This window comes from Acanthisitta chloris, unplaced genomic scaffold, assembly GCF_000695815.1.
Source record: "Acanthisitta chloris isolate BGI_N310 unplaced genomic scaffold, ASM69581v1 scaffold1197, whole genome shotgun sequence".
Classification (NCBI taxonomy): domain Eukaryota; kingdom Metazoa; phylum Chordata; class Aves; order Passeriformes; family Acanthisittidae; genus Acanthisitta; species Acanthisitta chloris.
In genome coordinates, this window is record NW_008681838.1 from 117,449 (window position 1) to 123,448 (window position 6,000).

Sequence of the window (6,000 nt, forward strand, 5' to 3'; positions counted from 1 at the left end):
TTGTGGCCATCACCTTCCTGCCTCTGTCCTGCTAGACCAACTAGCTCTCAGGGGAACAACTAGCGCTCAGTGGAAAGGAGTAGCTGAAATATTAAGATGATGTCAAGACCTTCCTTACAAAGGAAGAACATGTTCAATTATGGGACAGAGTCAACATTCTTTGGCTCTGCTTTCTGGCCCTCTCAAGAGTTAGAGAAGTCATTGTTACTCAGTGGACAATGAAAGTTTTTCCCCACTTCTTTTGAATGCCAAGTCAATGGAGAAAAACTTTTGTGCAAACTTTTTTTGAATAAAACCTCAAGTTCTTAGAGGTTCTTCCATTTCTGTTGGCCTTCTAGACCATATAGGAATTCATATAACCTATCTGATTTATTTGAGGGCTTGTAAAATACCACAGGTAGAAGGGAGAGGAAGGTGGAGAAAAGAATCCTAAGATACAATGGATACATTTATTTTTTTAAGAACTATTGTTGCTCTCTTCTATGCCCCCTCCCCTGGCAAAGGTGAACTGCATATCTTTAGTTAATAATTAACTTGTCATGAGCTCCATCAATATCCCATCATCTAAGTGACAGAGGGAAGGAAGGCGATGGGGGAGGTGATCAGCACAACGTGCCAGCTCTGCCCGCAGCCTGCGATCTCGTCTCGGCCATAATAAATAGGATGAAATGCGCTCCTGATAAATGCCCATGTCATGGAGAGATTTTACCTTCACTCAGAAACAATGTAATATCTCAGCTATTACCCAAAATAATTTATCAATGTGTAATAGCTTTGTGCAGAGCTCAGATAGGAGGGGAGCAGCGCTGCCCGAGATGGATGGATCCTACCTTCTGCTTTTAATTTTTAATGCTCGTAGGCAGCTTCACATTAAAGGCCAGGTGTCATATATAGACTTAATGTAAGAATGGAGTTCATGAATTCTAATCAGGAGAGAATCTCCCTCTCTCTTCTCTTGCTTTAGTCACATCTCTTTTTTTTATTTATCAATTTTCCTCTCTTTCTGTACTCCCATCTTCTTTGCCTCTGTCTTTTAGTCCATTTCTTCCTCGCTGTTCTTAATATACATTTTACTCTCTGTCTCTGTAGCGTAACTATTTTCATAGATATTTGCTACTTTCAAAAACTGTACTGTCACTTCAGAACAAAACAGAATACCAGATCTACCAGTCTTGGTCCTTGTGCCATCTTTTTTACCTAGAAGAACAAACTCAATACAGGTACCAGGTCAGCATTTTAGTATTTTTTGTTCAGGCAAAAAGAACCCCAGAACAGTAGTGATCAAGAGTGGAAAAATCAGGACTCTGTCCATCAAAATTCGGAGTGGAATGATGTTACTGAAAGATCCTGCTTGTAAAGGGCCAGTGGAGAAGGCACATCCCATATACCAGCCAAATCACATATCCTTGCAAAGAAACATGTTCCTTCAATTGACAAGAATACAGCACTAGGATTTGTGGATCCAAAACCCACCATATCCCAAGGTCTCATTTTTCCCAGACTCTATTTCCAAGTTTCCTTATAGCCATGTCAGTCACATAAATGTTCTCCTCTTTGCTTTCAACACTACGCATGTAAACACAGTTGAGGCCCATCCATCTGATGGTCTGCATCAGAGGAACCTTTTCAAGGACCTCTGTAGCAGTATGTACAGACAATGGGACAATGCCAAGAAGTGTCATAAAAAACACACCATTAGGACTCACATTAGAAATACCATTATTGTATCAATACACTACATCAAATCATGACGTACTGTGGGTCAAACACACCTGAAAGCAACAGCCATGCATGACAGCACTCTGAGCAAAGAATGGAGCATCAGGAAGGAAGAGGGGAGCACCACTTACTGGCCAGAATGTGCAGCGAGGGACACGTTTAATACAAGCAGCAGACACAAAGATCAGAGAAGTGCCACAGGCTGCAAAAAGGGAAAGATCGACTGTTTGGACAACAGCTTTTGTTTGCACTCCAAAATGAAGGAAAATAAAAGCATACCAATGCAATACTGCCCACGGGAGCAGCACTACCAGAGCTGCAAACCTGTTTACAACCATTTTGCTGACTTGCAAGTTACAAGGACACCAGTGCTGAGAGCAGCTTGGGCCTGATTTCCTGCCTTCTATTAACAAAGGTAATGTTAACTGCTCCATTTGTTGGCTGCCAATGCAGGGACCACAGACTGAATAACTCTTGGATATTTCTTCAAAACAAAAGACTCCTCTTGTGCCTTAAGACCAGGATGGCATAAAAAGCTGGTTCTGCTTCCATGTCCCTTTTAGAGATAAACAACCACCTTTAGGGATTGCATTGTCAGTAAACTACTCCTCTTTCCCAAAAAAAAAGAACATAAAGAACTTAAGATGCAGGCCATTTATTTCCATGTGGTACTTAGCATATGCCTTAGCCTACCAAAACAACACAGCAAAGTTCTGAAGCATCACATTCACTACATGAACAGTCCATAGGAAACTTTCCTTCAATGTTTCTTACCTTCCACAAGGACTGCTCTGAGAACATTCCTCTATTTTCACCTTACTCCTTCCCAGCTCTACATGTCACACAGTTCAGAAGGTTGGATCTGTCCCAGCTAAAACAAGTAGGATGTGGAAAACTTCATTGGCTTCACATAGCTTCTCACTGGATGGTTGATAAAGGGAAGAGAAAGGGTGATGACCCACTGAGAAAAACCCTCCCTGCACATGAAGAAACCACCTCTATAAAATATGTTAAAAACAAGTTTTAAGAAAAAGTCATTCCATAATTGATCAAAGACAAGACTTATCTTTGTATTCAGCTCTGTGAATGTCAGAACAAAATACTTCAAATCTTTGGACCGTGCGGTTCTTCAGGAACAGGGAGCGCGTGGCTGCTTGTGGGCAAAAGCTCTGGAAACTTCAGACTGTCTTGAAAGATTCCCAACTTTTCTAGGAACAGTTTACAAAGACTGCCTACATGCTCATGCCTTACCAAGCACGTTTCACTCCTCTATGTCTCTGTATAAATGTAGCACTGTAAAGGTAAGACACTAGCATCCCCTGGGGCAGCAGTCTTAGGACACCCTCTGTGATACACAGTTATCTGAACTAATGTGGAAGAGAGCTGTTGTTTGAAGAGGACAGAAAGATCGCCTTACCTCCCCTGAATACCACTCACTTAGTGGCTGTGGCCTGGCTCCAGGCCAGGAGGAGAGCAGCATGCCCTTGTCTGTGTTGAATGAAAGTCCATTGCAGGCTGCCAAATAGCCTCAGGCAGACAGTGACTCCAAGAACCAAACTGAAAGCTCTAAACTCATTCACTCATGGTTCAAGATCCTTCCTAACCAGAGAGACTGTCCCCTAGGTAACAGTCTATTGCATCATGCAGCCAGAGCCTAATCAGGGTCTATTGCTGTCTTATTCCATTGCTAACACTGTGACTCTAACTGCCGTGTACTACAAATTAATTCATTCCTTCAGGCCTTGCTGTTCAGTAACTGGCTGTCACAGCAATCTCCCGAGGAGCTAATTGAGAGTTGTGATCCGTGCAGTATTTCCATTAGTGCTGTAATGACAGGCAGCCAGACACACACATATGCATGCTCACACACACAGAGCACAGGTTCCTCTGTCCCCACAAAGGGGAGCAGATAACAAGATGGAGCCATCTCAGGTGTTAAGCAACAGCTGGGAGAAAGGGAAAACAGGAAGAACAACACCCAGGATTCAGACCGAGGTCACCTAAACTTTGCCTGAATGAGAGCAACTTGCACTCCAGACATTAGCAGAGTAAAATCCTTCACACACTCATCTTCTGTACAGCGGCACCATTCCCAGAGACTACAGATCCCACTAAGTCATTGCCTCTATTTGAATGACCCTCCCCTTTGCATGGTGGGACCTGTAGTCTCCATAGAAATGCTTCTTGAATAAGGGTGATTGCAGCTGTAGTTATGTGTAGCACCTTAGAAGCCACTAATACTAGAGTCTTACAGGTTCTGCTTAATAACTGAGAAGAGGTGTTAACTGGGGAAGAATGTAATTGATCAGTTATGATGTGGTTCATTCAGGAACCTGGATCACTCAGGCATGAAGTCTGTGAATTTAGTCTATTTTCTATTTGTTTTTCCTTTCATGCCTTGTTTCCAGCAGGTTAGCAGGAAAACACTACGTACAGCACCTCCTGTACCTGTGCCACTCGGTCATCTTAAAGGACACACTTTTAGGTCCCAACTGGACTACAGCCTCATGGTTCTCACTCAGAAAGCAGAGGACATGCAATGCTGTGCTGTCACTGATGATTATTTAGTGGAGTCAGTCAGAAGCTGAAAAATGTGCATTCTCTTGGGGGTTTGTCCATTTTTTTGAGCTAACCCTAGAATTGACCCCTCCATATCTGATTACTTGTCTATATACAGGCAAACATGTATACACTTAACTTGCCTTAGAAGTTGGTTAGGCAGATGCAAACTAGTTCAGTAGGCACTTCTCACCGAGTGCTTTATTTATTCCAAATCTGTGACCTGTTTCTTTATAAATTAAAGACAGTTTCAAAGTCCATTATCAATGGGACACAAAATCACAGCAATTACTTTGAATGACAATGAATGAATCCTTGAAAGATGTAGTTCTGATGTTGGTCTTTTTAGCTTTCAAAAACCCAACAACCACAACTATTTAAAATTTCCCTAGTAATTAAAATCCTGTGACATTTTAAGTATTTAAGCAAACAGGATGCATTTGCGAGTTAATTATTTCAAATGGATCTGTGTGATTATTCTAGCAGCCAAACAGATCTGTCAACAACTTCAGTCATCCTTAAGTTGAGAGTGTTTCAATGGCAGAGATAACTCAGCCATGAGTGAGGAAGTAGTTCATGCTTGGGAACTCTCAGAGGGTGAAGGTGTCCTCATTTGGGACTGGATTGCTCACATAGTTCCAAATTTCCAAAATCAGCTTGTTGTAAGGGAATGATCTGTAGGTTCTTCAGAGCACTCCAAAGAGCACAATACCCTACTCTGACTACCAGTGCAGTCTGGCTTTACAAAAATACCTAGGGAAGATATCTATTCAAGGTACACAAACAGCCTTTAGGGCTCAGATAGAGGATGAAGTTACCGAGCCTTAAGAAGTCGTGGCATATAATCTTAGCTTGATAATTGAGCATGTGCATGTTTCTGGCATGTGATAAATGCAAGGTCATTTGACTTAACCTAGGGGAAGACAGCGTTAAGTGGAATTACCCCGTGTCTGCTGCAGGCTAGTTGTGCACACAGCTGTTACCACAGCTCAGCTGATACATAGCAATTTGTTCAGTTGTGCTAAATGTTACTGCATGTACAAACCCCAATTCTGCCCTCTTGTGACAATATCACAGGAAAATTAAGTTATTTTTAAAGTCAGATGAATTTGATAAAAGAAACACAAAAATTTTAAAAACTTTCACAACAGCAAAGTGCCGCTGGAGAGTGGGTTAATGTAGGATGCCCTGAGATATCCATGTAGACCCATACTGTAATATGTTTGGCTCTCCTGTATATAACCATAATTATAATTTTTAATTTGACATACCTTCAGTAGATATGATCTCAGAGGAACACAGAGGTACATCTGCATCTTCTGCAGTCAGTCTGGCTGAAAGCTCACACCAAGAACAGACCCTACCATCCGTCATGGTGGGCTTCTGAAAAAAAGACAAGAGGATGTCAGTGGAGAAAGTTCCAAAAGTCCAGAGGCAGAGGAGATCCTAGAGTAGGCCACACAGTCCATTAGGATATGGTGTGCCCTGGGACTCCATTTCAATGACCATTCAGGGCATATCCAAGGAATGCACAAAGTGGGCATAAAGCTTATCTCTGCTTTCAGTGTTGAGAAAGCTGGGGTATAAATGGAAGAGGTCCAAAGATCTGACCAATAACTTCAGGTAACAACTTTAGGATGCACCACAGAATAGCTTTGGTTTCTGTGCAAAGTGTTAAGTCATGACTTTTCCCTTAAAATGTGATACAGGATGATTTCCTGC